Source organism: Belonocnema kinseyi, chromosome 8 (assembly GCF_010883055.1).
Source record: "Belonocnema kinseyi isolate 2016_QV_RU_SX_M_011 chromosome 8, B_treatae_v1, whole genome shotgun sequence".
NCBI lineage: Eukaryota > Metazoa > Arthropoda > Insecta > Hymenoptera > Cynipidae > Belonocnema > Belonocnema kinseyi.
In genome coordinates this window covers 38568693-38580674 of record NC_046664.1, presented here as the reverse complement: position 1 = coordinate 38580674, position 11982 = coordinate 38568693, and the positions used below count along the sequence as shown (strand labels likewise).

General features: G+C 30.1%; 1 protein-coding gene and 2 non-coding genes across 6 annotated transcripts in view; 1 reads left to right on the top strand and 2 right to left on the bottom strand.

The window, feature by feature from the left end:
• Window positions 1-11982, bottom strand: part of LOC117179144 (sestrin homolog) — a 592084-nt gene that overhangs the window by 155293 nt on the left and 424809 nt on the right. The gene's annotated exons all lie outside the window — the stretch shown is intronic.
• Window positions 9230-9302, bottom strand: Trnak-uuu. Its single transcript has one exon. It is a non-coding gene; the product is annotated as a tRNA-Lys (tRNA).
• Trnak-uuu lies at window positions 9582-9654 on the top strand. The gene has a single exon. It is a non-coding gene; the product is annotated as a tRNA-Lys (tRNA).

Genomic DNA, 11982 nt, shown 5'->3' with positions numbered 1-11982 from the left:
GCGAGGGCGCATACTTTGAATAAAATATTTGTTATCATTCTCTTGAAAGAAATGTGTTTTTTTCTTGAAAAAATACCGGTTTCATATGTATACACCTGGTATTTTTCAACTCAAATTTCAATCAAATAGTTGAATTTTCAACCTAAAAAAGATAAATTTTGAAACAAATACTTTATTTTTTAAGCAAAAATACACCAAATTGTTGCATTTTAGAGCAAAATATAATATTTCAACAAAAAATGAATTTCCTATCAAAAAGTTGAATTTTCAACTAAAATTATGCATCTTTAACCAAAAAATTCATGTTTTACAAAGTAGTTCAACTTCAAACGAAATAATTGAATTTTCCACTAAAACGGTTAAATTCTCAACGAAACTTATAATACATAGTTGATATTTTAAAAAAAGATTTAAATTGGAATTTAAGCAACAAATATGATTTCAAAACAAAAAAGTTAATTTTCAAACTAATATTTCAATTTTCTAACAGATACTAGAATTTTCAAATCAAGAAGACGAATTTTCTACATAACAGTTGAGCTTGAAGCCCGTAAATATAAAATTTCAAAATAAAAAGTTATTTTACTACCACATAGTTGAATTTTCCACTAATATTATCAATCTTTAACCAAAAATGCGTTTTTTACGAAATAATTCAACGTTGTTGAAAAGTTTCATGAGGATGACTTTGATTTAGTCGACAGTAAATATTTTTAATTACAAATATTTAATATTGCAACCAGAAAAGATTTTAAATTAAGGTGAAATTTTTAGTTAAAAATTCAATTCCCAAATAAAAAAATTCTACAAAACAGTTAAATTTGCAACCAAAGAGAAGAATTTTCATATAAAATGATCAATCTTGAACAAAAAAGTGGTTCAAACTTCAACCAAGTAATTGAATTTTCAACCAAGTAAAGTAATTTTCAACCAAAAAAGATTTCAATTGAATTTTCAACACCAAATGTAAGAAAAGAAATAGAAATACAAATAAATTAAATAAAGGGATAAACAAATTACTTAAATTACTTAGAAAAATTGCATAGACACTGAATATTATTACGGAATTTTCTGTATAACGTAATTTTCAAAAATTCCTAATTTTCCCCTGACCATTAACATTCAAAGATTAGAATCTTAATTTTGTAAAATTTTCAGCATAGAATTTTTTATAAGTGGAATGAAACGATTTCAAATTAAAGTTTAAAAATTCCAAATTTATTATCCTCGACAGTTATTTAAAGTGTTTCTTATAGAAATTTCCTGCATTTGCAAGATTTTTTCAATATTAAATATTTAATAACTTTCAAAATTCGAAACAGCGGAGTTACAGGAAAAGTTTTACCTGAAAAACAAGCCATAATTTATTACAATTCAACCATTTTTAATAATTAGTAAAAAGCCTTATTAAAAAAATTCAAATTAGAAAAAATGTGATTAAAATAATTATTTGTCGTAAGATATAATATTTGTTCTTTTATAGAAAATGAATGGTAATATCATTTTCAATTCTTAAAATCATACACATTTTTCCTCGCATAGATCTTCTTTTAGGCACTCTAAATACGATAAAGGTTTAAAATCTGAATCTATTGAAGAAACTTTCAAGTTTATTCTCTACCAAAAAAAAAAAAAAATAATAAACTTCAATGAAATCTAGAGTTTGAAATAGAAAAGTACTCTCTCTAAAGATCTATAGCTGTTGCTAATATCGTAGTTTATTATCCTATACACTGCCATACATTTTAATGCCCGAATTAATTTTAATCAGGTACAAACTTTTCGATTACCTCTTCCGGTGTTTTAGATTATCTCTAAAACGATCAGTTACGTGGAAGTGTTATTTGGATCTTCAAGAAACACGAGAGAATTTCTAGGGAATTGTAGCATTTTCTACCCTCTCAATTTCTCTCACCCTCGACCTCGCACATCGACCTGTCGGGGTTTCAGCCTATAAGAACAAACCCTCTCCGAATTTCTACTCGACAACATTTTTTTCTACCCTTATTCCTCCGTCACATACTCTTGGAAACTTTCCCTCGCACTTTCCCTCATTTAATGAGTTTCAGGATTCCCTCTTCAAGGACTTCCCGCTCTCGAATTGTTAACATTTTCAAGATACCTAAACAGGGTAGGTGTCTAAAATAATGATTTATTTCTTATTTATAGGGTATATATTTATAACAGAGTGGTAAAAAAACGCGTGCGCTGAAAATACCAACTCGTAAGTATAGTCAAGGAATGATGGACAACCAAAAAGGTGTGAGTGGGTGTATAAAGTAGTTACTAAGCTCCGCACGGAACCGGAACTGATTTACTTCAAGGCCAATGTCAGTGAGAAACACAGTTCTCTGTCAAGGACTATAATGGCTATTACCTGTCATGTTACATCACAAATGGTTTTTGTTCTAATTTCTAATTCTACTTTGGAATAAGAAGATCCGCTTCTTTCTTTAACACCTAGTTGATGTTTTTGTATTTTTTGTATGGAAAATTCCATTTTAATTTTTATTGTCTTTTCATGTTCTAATTTCAAATTCTACCACAGAACCAGAAGATACTCACCGTTTTCACCTTTTCTTTAACATCTGATATATGTGTTTGAGTTTTTGTCATGCAAAAATCATTTTTGATTTTTATTGCTTTTTCTTATGCTAGTTCCTGATTTCTAATGTCTAATTCTACCAAGGAATAAGAAGATCCACTTTCTGTGCTTTTTTTAAATATCCGATCAATATGCTTGTGTTGTTGATAGGTAAAATTTCATTTTTATTTATATTGCCTTTTCTTGTACTAGTTCTTGATTTCTAAGTAATTCTACTACGGAATAAGAAGATCCATCCACCTTCTGCGCCTTTCTTTGACATCTGATCAAAGTGTTTGTGTTTTTGACCGGCAAAATTCCAGTTTTGTTTTTATTGACTTCTCTTGTTCAAATTTCTAATTTCTGATTCTACTGCGGAATAGGAAGATCCTCAAGTTCTGCACCTTTCTTTGACATCTGATTAATGTGTTTGTATTTCTGATAGGGTAAATTCCATTTTTATTTTTATTGACCTTTCTTGTACTAATTTCTAACTTCTAATTCTATTAAGGAATAAGAAGATCCATCCACCTTCTGCGCCTTTTTTGGCTCCTGATCAAAGTGTTTGTGTTTTTGATATGTAAAATTCCATTTTTATTTTTATTGCGTTTTCTTATGCTAATTTCTGATTTCTAATTCTACTAAAGAATAAGAAGATCCACCTTCTGCACATTTCTTAAACATCTGATCAATGTGTTTGTGTTTTTGATTGGGAAAATTCCATTTTTACTTTTATTACCTTTTCTTATATTAGTTCCTGGTTTCTAAATTCTAATTATACTCAGGGATAAGAAGATCCACCTTCGGCACCTTTCTTTGACATCTGATCAATGTCTTTGTGGTTTTGACAGGGAAAATTAAATTTTTGCCTTTTCTTGTGTTAGTTCCTGATTCTTAATTTGTAATTCTACTACGGAATAGGACGATCCTGACTATTTGCATATTTCTTTTGCATTTGCCCAATGTGTTCGTGTTTTTTGATAGGAAAAAATCTATTTTTGTTTTTATTGACTTTTCTTATCCTAATTCCTGATTTCTAATTTCTACTGCATGTAGAATAAGAAGACCCTAACCATTTTACGTAATCCTTCTTTTACAGAGCTGTTCAACGTGTTTATGTTTGTGATTGGTAAAATTCCATTTTTACTTTTATTTACTTTTCTTGTTCACTCTTCTTTTTCTCGTTTCTCCAGAAAATTATTGGACCAGTAATCAGCAACATCTAACATAAAAAAATAATTTCTTGTTTAAATTTCTAATTCTACTATGAAATAAGAAGATCCTCAGCTTTTGCACCTTTCTTCGAAACCTGATTGTGTTTGTATGTTCATCAGAAAAAAATCAATTTCTATTTTTATTGACTTTTCTTGTTCCTAACTTCTAATTGTACTATGGAAGAAGAAGATCCTCATCTTCTGCACCTTTCTTTAACACCTGGTCAATGTGTTTGTGTTTTTGATCGAGAAAATACGCATTTTTATTTCTATTGCCTTTTCTTGTTCAAATTTATAATTTAAAATTCTAGTACTGAGGAATAAGATGAGATTCCATTTGCATCTTTCTTTTACACTTGTTCAACGTGTTCCTGTTTTTGATAGGGAAAATTCTATTTTAATTAGCTGCTTCCAAATCGATATGAGGAACAGGTGCAAGAAAGTGTGATGAATGTCGATAACAAAAATATTCTCCCTTCAACCGAACTAGTTAAATTGTTGTGTTGAATCAGTATTTTAAATTATAACTGGAGAACCGGTGATTTTTCCACTTTGACTGGATGAATCAGTAAGCGATTCAACTAAAATTGGGATCTTGAATAAAGCAGTGACGCCAAATGATAGATTCAACCAGTGATATAGAGTACGGTCACCTGGTACGCGCGTGACTCCCGTTGTGTTTTTGCATTTCTCGAGTGAAAACAGACTTTATTGTATACTATTCTTTACGTTAAAAATATTTGGGGCCTGGCTGCAATAATTTAACATAATATCTTTCGCTTAAAGTGGGAAGGCCCCTGGCCACTGAAGTTTGACTTTGAGCGACGCGACACGTTGACGTAATGACGGGTCTTCTCACAATTAGGCGCAACATGTTATATCCTATTATATTACAGTCCAGCCCTCATTTATTTTTGTGAGAATGAAGTGCAGTTTAAAAAACATAATTTCACAAATGTTAGCACCATAGGTATGGATGATAAATGTCATACCTAATCAGCTGATGGACGACAACTCTTACGACCAGGTGACTATTCTGCCGTACAAACGAAAAAGATACATAAGTCCACTCTTACTCGAACTGAGAAAATCGAGAAAAACTGTTTGCCCAAAGAACTCTAACATCGAATAAAAGTTTCAATAATTAAGATACGCTATTTGAGTAAAAATAATACGCTTTTTAATATTTTGAAATAAAAAATTGATTTTTTAAACAATTTCCATTAGAAAATGGACTTGCGATTTTTTTCCAGTTGCGGAAATTAAAAAATGCAAGGCGAAATGAAGACAAAGTCACTTGCGGACAAAGCGTTTATCAAAAAGCTCGAGCGCAGCCACAAAATACATCAAAACATACGAAAGGTACACTGTGTATTTAGCGGCTGTTCCGAACTTACCCGAACGATCGTCGCTACACGGAGAAAAATAGATGTTAGCACAGACAATCTAGATATTAATAGGTAATATTTTAGCGATGTAACTATGGGACAGAAATCTAGATACTGAAGTAGAGCATCCGTAGATATTAAAAAGAAGATTTTAACTGACAATATCCAAGATATTAAAGGGCAGAATCAAAGATATTCAAGAAATATTTTTTAATTGTGCAAAAATTACCTGTAAAGCATGCCATTTTCTATAAAATGCAAAAGAATTTTAATATCGTAGTCCTCTGTTTTGAAAATCCGAATCCTCAAGCATTCGCCTTTTTGCATAATTATGCGATTTTTGTGTTAAAGAGATAACACACTGTTCAAGGCTAATATGAAATATGCCTGTAGCAGAATCCTCATTTTCTTGAGAAAATTATAACATATCCAAAAAGATTGAATCCATTTTCCACCAAAACTTATAGTGCAATAGATATCCGAAAAACCACAATACACACGATGAAAGCTCCAGATACAGACAAAATCTTTTGTCGCCACGCCACACGTTAGCGACCTTGCTCCGATAAAATTGAGCTTTCTTAATATCTTAAATATTAACTGTAAGTATCATATATTTTATACTTTGAATATAAACAGATATTGCCCTTTAATATTTTGTATGTTGAATAGAAGATATTAGATAGTATGCCGTAATATCTATATATTATGGTTAAATATAAAAGTTTTTAATATCTGCTTTTCAATATCTATTTTTCTCCGTGTAGTGTATAGCCGAATCCACCCGGGACTTATTTCCCGTGGATTTTCGATCAAAGTCCGAGTTAATTCACAAGTCTAAAACATACACAAGGGCAAGCGATTCTTTTTGTTTGTAAATATCTCTCCGCACTCAGTCACTTTTACAAGGCAAAAAAGACACGAAGTTCTTCAGATTCTTTTTCATGTGTAGGGTAAGGGGGGGGGGGCAGCGCCAACAAGTTAACAGTCAATGTTTTTTTTTAAGTTAATAAGATATTGAATTGATCCAGTTTTTTCTCATTATGAGTTCTACATTATATTATATTTCCATAAGTATTAATCACATAAAAAAAACAATGATTTGGTAATTTAATTATTTATAACATGCTGTATTTCGTCGGCTTTGCCCCTCACCTCAGGGCAAAGCCCTCTGCAGCTTTTTATGAAAATCAAAACATTTAAAGATAAGAAAATATGATGGTTTGCTTCTGTGGTATTTTATGTACTGGAAAAATTACCTTTAAAGATGCCCAACAAGAAGACTAAGTTATTTTGAATAAAAATAGAGATAGCTGTAATATAACCTCTTATTCGTTGACATTTTGCTGGAAACGGAATTTACGCAATGTTTCTACTGTACCAATACAAGACAACTGCATACCGACCGGATTGATAATAATAATATTTAAGAGTTTCTGCCATGTAGCTCACAAGATAAGTTGCTGTTCTACATTGCCGATCATTTATCGACGAAACTTGTGACACGTGTTTTACCTAAGCACTTGTCAATATTATTTTCGTCATGCTTGCCCCCCTGGCCAAGCCTCACTTATTTATGAGATATATTATATTTTGGACTTGAATTACGTCTAATTAATATAATTAGATAGTGTGATATTATTTGATCTGTCAAAATATCACATTTTTATACGGTAAGTATTGTCAATAGAGTTGAAAAATTTATATTTCTGGCAGCGAAACTTCCATTATTTCGTGGTAAAAACTGTTTTCTGTATAATTTTTCTCTTGCAACGTCAATTTTCATGATTTTAGTAAGTAACAAAATCTCTCTGATGAAATAGATTTATTTGATGCAAAGTAGAACTAAAATTGTTAAATAATGGCCATGCTATAAGGAAAGTCACCTTTGCCCCACTGGTTGGCGCTGCCCCCCTTTACCCTATGCTGATGACGATTTGCATGCCTTGTACAACTTTTAGTACACATGAAGTGCTTTGCGTATCTTTTTCTTATACGTATTTTCCAACTTTTTCGACTTTCCTCATTTATAAGCAATCTTTTCTTGCAATGAACATTAATAATTAATCATTTTTAATCACACAGATGCAGGTTTCTCTTGCGAATCCAACTCATACCAAAAACTTATTTTGTAAATAAAAATGTCACTTATGTATCTTTTTAGTTTGGACGGCAGTACTGGTACTGAGAAACCAGTGAACCTCGCTGAATGTCAGTTACACATTTCTGTCTGTTGCAACCAGTAAGATGTCACTCGAAATCATTGAAATTTCACTGTTTGATTTTAAGAGAGTTAATACTAGCAAAAATAGCGCGCCTATTAAATGTTTCTTATTTTGATTACCTAATCTTCAAATTAAAATATATGCTTTTAATTTATTTTAATTTTAATCTTAATTTTAATAAGATCTTATTGTAACACATTCTGGAATACTGGGTTTTAATAACGCCTTCCATTTGCAACATTAATCTATTTTTAAGATGTCTACAATTAGGTATTTTCACTTCAATCAACGGCTAACTTCACGTCGTAGATTGCCGAGGGGAAAACAAGGGACCAAATGCATGGGATTCAGTTCATTTTTGCCATATTTTGCTAATGTCTTCGTAAAAGCTAATTTTTTACTATATAAGTGTATTTGAAAAATAGTTTTTATATTTTAATTGCTATTTAATGAAATAATAAAATGATAATAATGATTATTAATTACAAAGATATTACAGAAATAAAGTTTTATTCCATGCATTTGATCTATTATTTTCCCCTCAGCTTTTAACAAAGTGAAGTTAGCTGATGGTTGAAGTAAAAATACCTAATTGAAAATTCCACAACTTGTTTAGTTTCGAATGTTCCAACTTTAAAATCATACAATTTTAAACATCTTTTTGAAATACAGTGAAACTCTGAGACTGGGCCGTCTTTGGGGCTGGAGGATGTGAGGAATTACCCAGATCGAGTGCCGTTTCGTAGAAAACGATGTGTTTGTTCACGCCTGAGGGATCGCCGTTCACCCCGCGCAACTCCTTTTACCCCTACTTGCGGCGCGCCGTGAATTCTCGGAAGGACTATATCAAGGGGCTCTATCTCTAGGGTTCACTGTAGTTCCTTCCATCTTGAGGAATTGTAAATTTTAGATCCTACAATTATAACGAGTATACTTTCAAATGATACCGTTTTGCAATTTTTGTCAAAGTGTCTCGTCGTCCCGAAGTTCGGGATGAGCATTCAAATATTCATCATAAGCTTGACTAGATGTCCAGAATTTTCGAGATGACTAGTCACTCCCTTTTTAACTCCCCCATTTTTTCGGGACAATTAGACGCAATCTTCCTTTGAAATATTTCAGTTTTGCTGTTTTACAATCAAACCTTGCAAACCTTAATGTTTGCATAATTTTTAATTGTAAATTGTTCAAATTAAAAAATACTTAATTTTTATGAGTCACAATTCAAAGTTTTACGATTTAAGAGGTAAAACTAAAGACTCTTGAATTTCGAAAATATTTAATTGCAACCATTTAATTTTCTCAATTTTCAATGGCAAATTTTCAAAATTAAAAACTCTTAAGTCTTAACTATTTAAAATTCAAAGTTCTAGAATAATTTAAAGAGTTACAATTAAAAGCTATATATTTTGTAACATGTATTATAAATAAAGGTTTCCTAAATTTTTATGATTTGCGAAAACAAAAGTTAAGTTTTCAATTCTATATCTTTCAAACTGATGAAATTTCGAATTCAAATCATCAAAATTACAAAATTTGAAATTGTAAAACTTAAAATATTTTGAATTATGAACTGTTAGAATTTAATTTACAGGTATACATAATTTCGATCGCTTTTTTTAATAAATCAATTTTGAAGGTTTACAATTGAAAATACTGCCAGTTTAAATTCTTTAATTTTGAATGTTCGCAATTAAACACTATTCAATCATTAATATACATAACATAAAATGATGCAATTATGAGTAAATAATAGCAAAGGATGCATCTCAAATATTTATACAAGGGAAGTTAACATTCTGATTAAAGCAAAAAAGACGCCCGAACAGGGACTTGAACCCTGGACCCTCAGATTAAAAGTCTGATGCTCTACCGACTGAGCTATCCGGGCGATGTGGCCTACGTAAAAATTACTAGTTATTCCAAAATTCTAACCCAGTTACTTCATGCTTTGTGCTTATGTTAGCTTTTTATTATAATTATCTAATCAATTGAAAATTTTCCTGAGGAATAAATTGTTACAAGTAACTAAGTAACTGAAGAATCTTATTACTGAAATAATGTTTTTAATAACTTAGATCCAACAAAAAACTGATAACGGTACGTAACTGCTACTACTCGAATATTAATATTTTTGTATTAGTGTAGCAACATGTGTAAATATCACATGGCCCGGATAGCTCAGTCGGTAGAGCATCAGACTTTTAATCTGAGGGTCCAGGGTTCAAGTCCCTGTTCGGGCGTCTTTTTTGTATAATTTTTCTTCGCAAACAAATATATATAAACAAACAAATATATGCGAGTGTTTTTTAAGTTTCAACGATCCAAAATTGCTGATTTTAAAATATTAAAATTTGCGTAGTGCTTACTAAGACAGCATTTTTTAAAAGATTAACCCATTTCCGGCTTGCCCTGTTATAAGTGACTGGCTAGTTTTAAGAAAAAATTCGCAATACAATACAGTACCTTAAATTATTAAGAAATTTAAAAGCGTTTTAATATATCGAAGCGGTTGAATTTTGAAGGTTTAAATTTAAATTGGTGTAAGAAAAAAAGAGTTAATACGGCCAGTATTTTTCAAAATAACATAAAAAATCGCTATTTTTATGAAAATTTTATACCAACATATCAAAAACATAATCGAAGACCCCATTGGATTGATTACTATTTTTTTGATTCGAGAAAAGTAGTTGAAACAATTTCAGGAGTAATTAATTTAATCTCATTATTTTAAACAAAAGAAAATATTTCTTTAAAAAACAAAATGTATTTGATATATAAGTCAAAATACAGTCAAAACATAACCAACCAAACCTTACTTTTATAAGTAAAGTTGAATCTGTGAAGGCTCGTTTACACCTTCATTTCATAGTTCGTCAACCGACCAACATATCGAAATATCCATTTACACATTCGGAAAGTTCAGTTAAATCTAGTAATATTTTAGTTATTTTCTGAAAATCATTGAAAGATAACTAAAATATTAATAGATTTCATTCAATTTTTCGGAGGTGTGAATGGATATTTCGATATGTTGGTCGTTCGACGACCGATTGATGGAAGGTGTCTTAGAACCTGATAAAGTTTAAACGAACCATTCTATAAAAAAAGTGGTCTAACGATATATCTCGAAAATCTCACAATTATTGTTGTTGAAAACCTGATTGTTTTTTTTTACTTGAAGATCTTTTATATCTTAAATTTTCCATTTTGAAAATGAAATCTACAAATTAAAATGTTATACACGTTTTACGTTAGTGCTTTTTGCTAGAAATTAGTATTTTTTTAAAGAATTTTATTACACAAGTATAAAGTTTCGAAGAGGACTTAACAATTCTAAATTTTTATTTATGCTAGTTTTTTCAAAGGAAATTAGTATTTTTAAACAGAAATCATTAAAGTTCAAACAGGATTCGATCAAGAAAACAACTGTTTCTATTTCAAATTAAAATCTTTTTTGGTTCACATATCAAATATATTTTTTTTGCTGATAAATCATATTTATTGGTTAAAAATTCAACTAATTGAGTATTCGAACATTATGTCACACTCGGTCGGTAACGTCGAAATCTACAAGGCCATACCACTTGGTGGACTGCAAAGCATTGATTAGATAGGAGTTTGACTAAAATTAGTTTTTCCAGACGAAAGTAAGTGATAAATCGTGATAAGGCTTTTCTTCTGAGATAGAAAAGCCATTTCTTTAATTATTGTTAGCAATTGGGGAAGTGTGCGATTTGGACAATCCATCAATAAAAAATATAATGTGGCGTGATTGAGGTTAGGTTGCATTGTTGGGATAGTGGACGGTCAAAATTCCTTTATATCTCTTGACAAACCTTAAAATCTTTTCAAATAACTTTTAAATTAATTGCTTAACATTCTTTAAAGTCACTAAAATTTACATAAATATTTTTTAATCCTTTAAAAATAAACTTTAAAATCCTGTCAAGTCCCTAGTTATTCCATAAAATCACTTGAACACTCAGACATCCTGTAAGATTTCTTGATAATTCTTAAACTCTTCCGAATTTTTTTTTAAACCCCTTCATCTTCTTTCAATCATTTAAAATCTTTCGAAGTTTCTCGAAATTGACTTAAATTAATTCAAATCTCTTAAAGTCCTTTAAACTTTCTTAAATTCCTTTAAATATATTTAAAATCCTTAAAATCTTTGAATATTCTCAAATTCATTCAAATCTTTTTAAATAAGTTTTCAAAAACTCGCTGGAAATTCTTTAAGACCACTAAAACTGTCTTAAAATTTTACAAAATAACTTGTAAATCCTTCAAACTTTTTGAAGTATTTTTAAATCCTTTAAAAAGAAATTTGAAGATTCCGCCAAGTCCTTAGTAGTAATTCCTTGAAATCACTTGAATACTTAGAAATCTCGTAAAATTTATTGAAAATCCTGAAAGTCCTCCTAATTTTTTCGAACTCACTTCAACTTCTTTGAAAAAATTTAAAATATTGTAAAATTGACTAAAATTAATTCAAATCTTTTAAATCCAAAATCCTATAAATTTTAATAGGCTCCTTAAAATCTCTTGAAAATCCCTAAATCAATCAA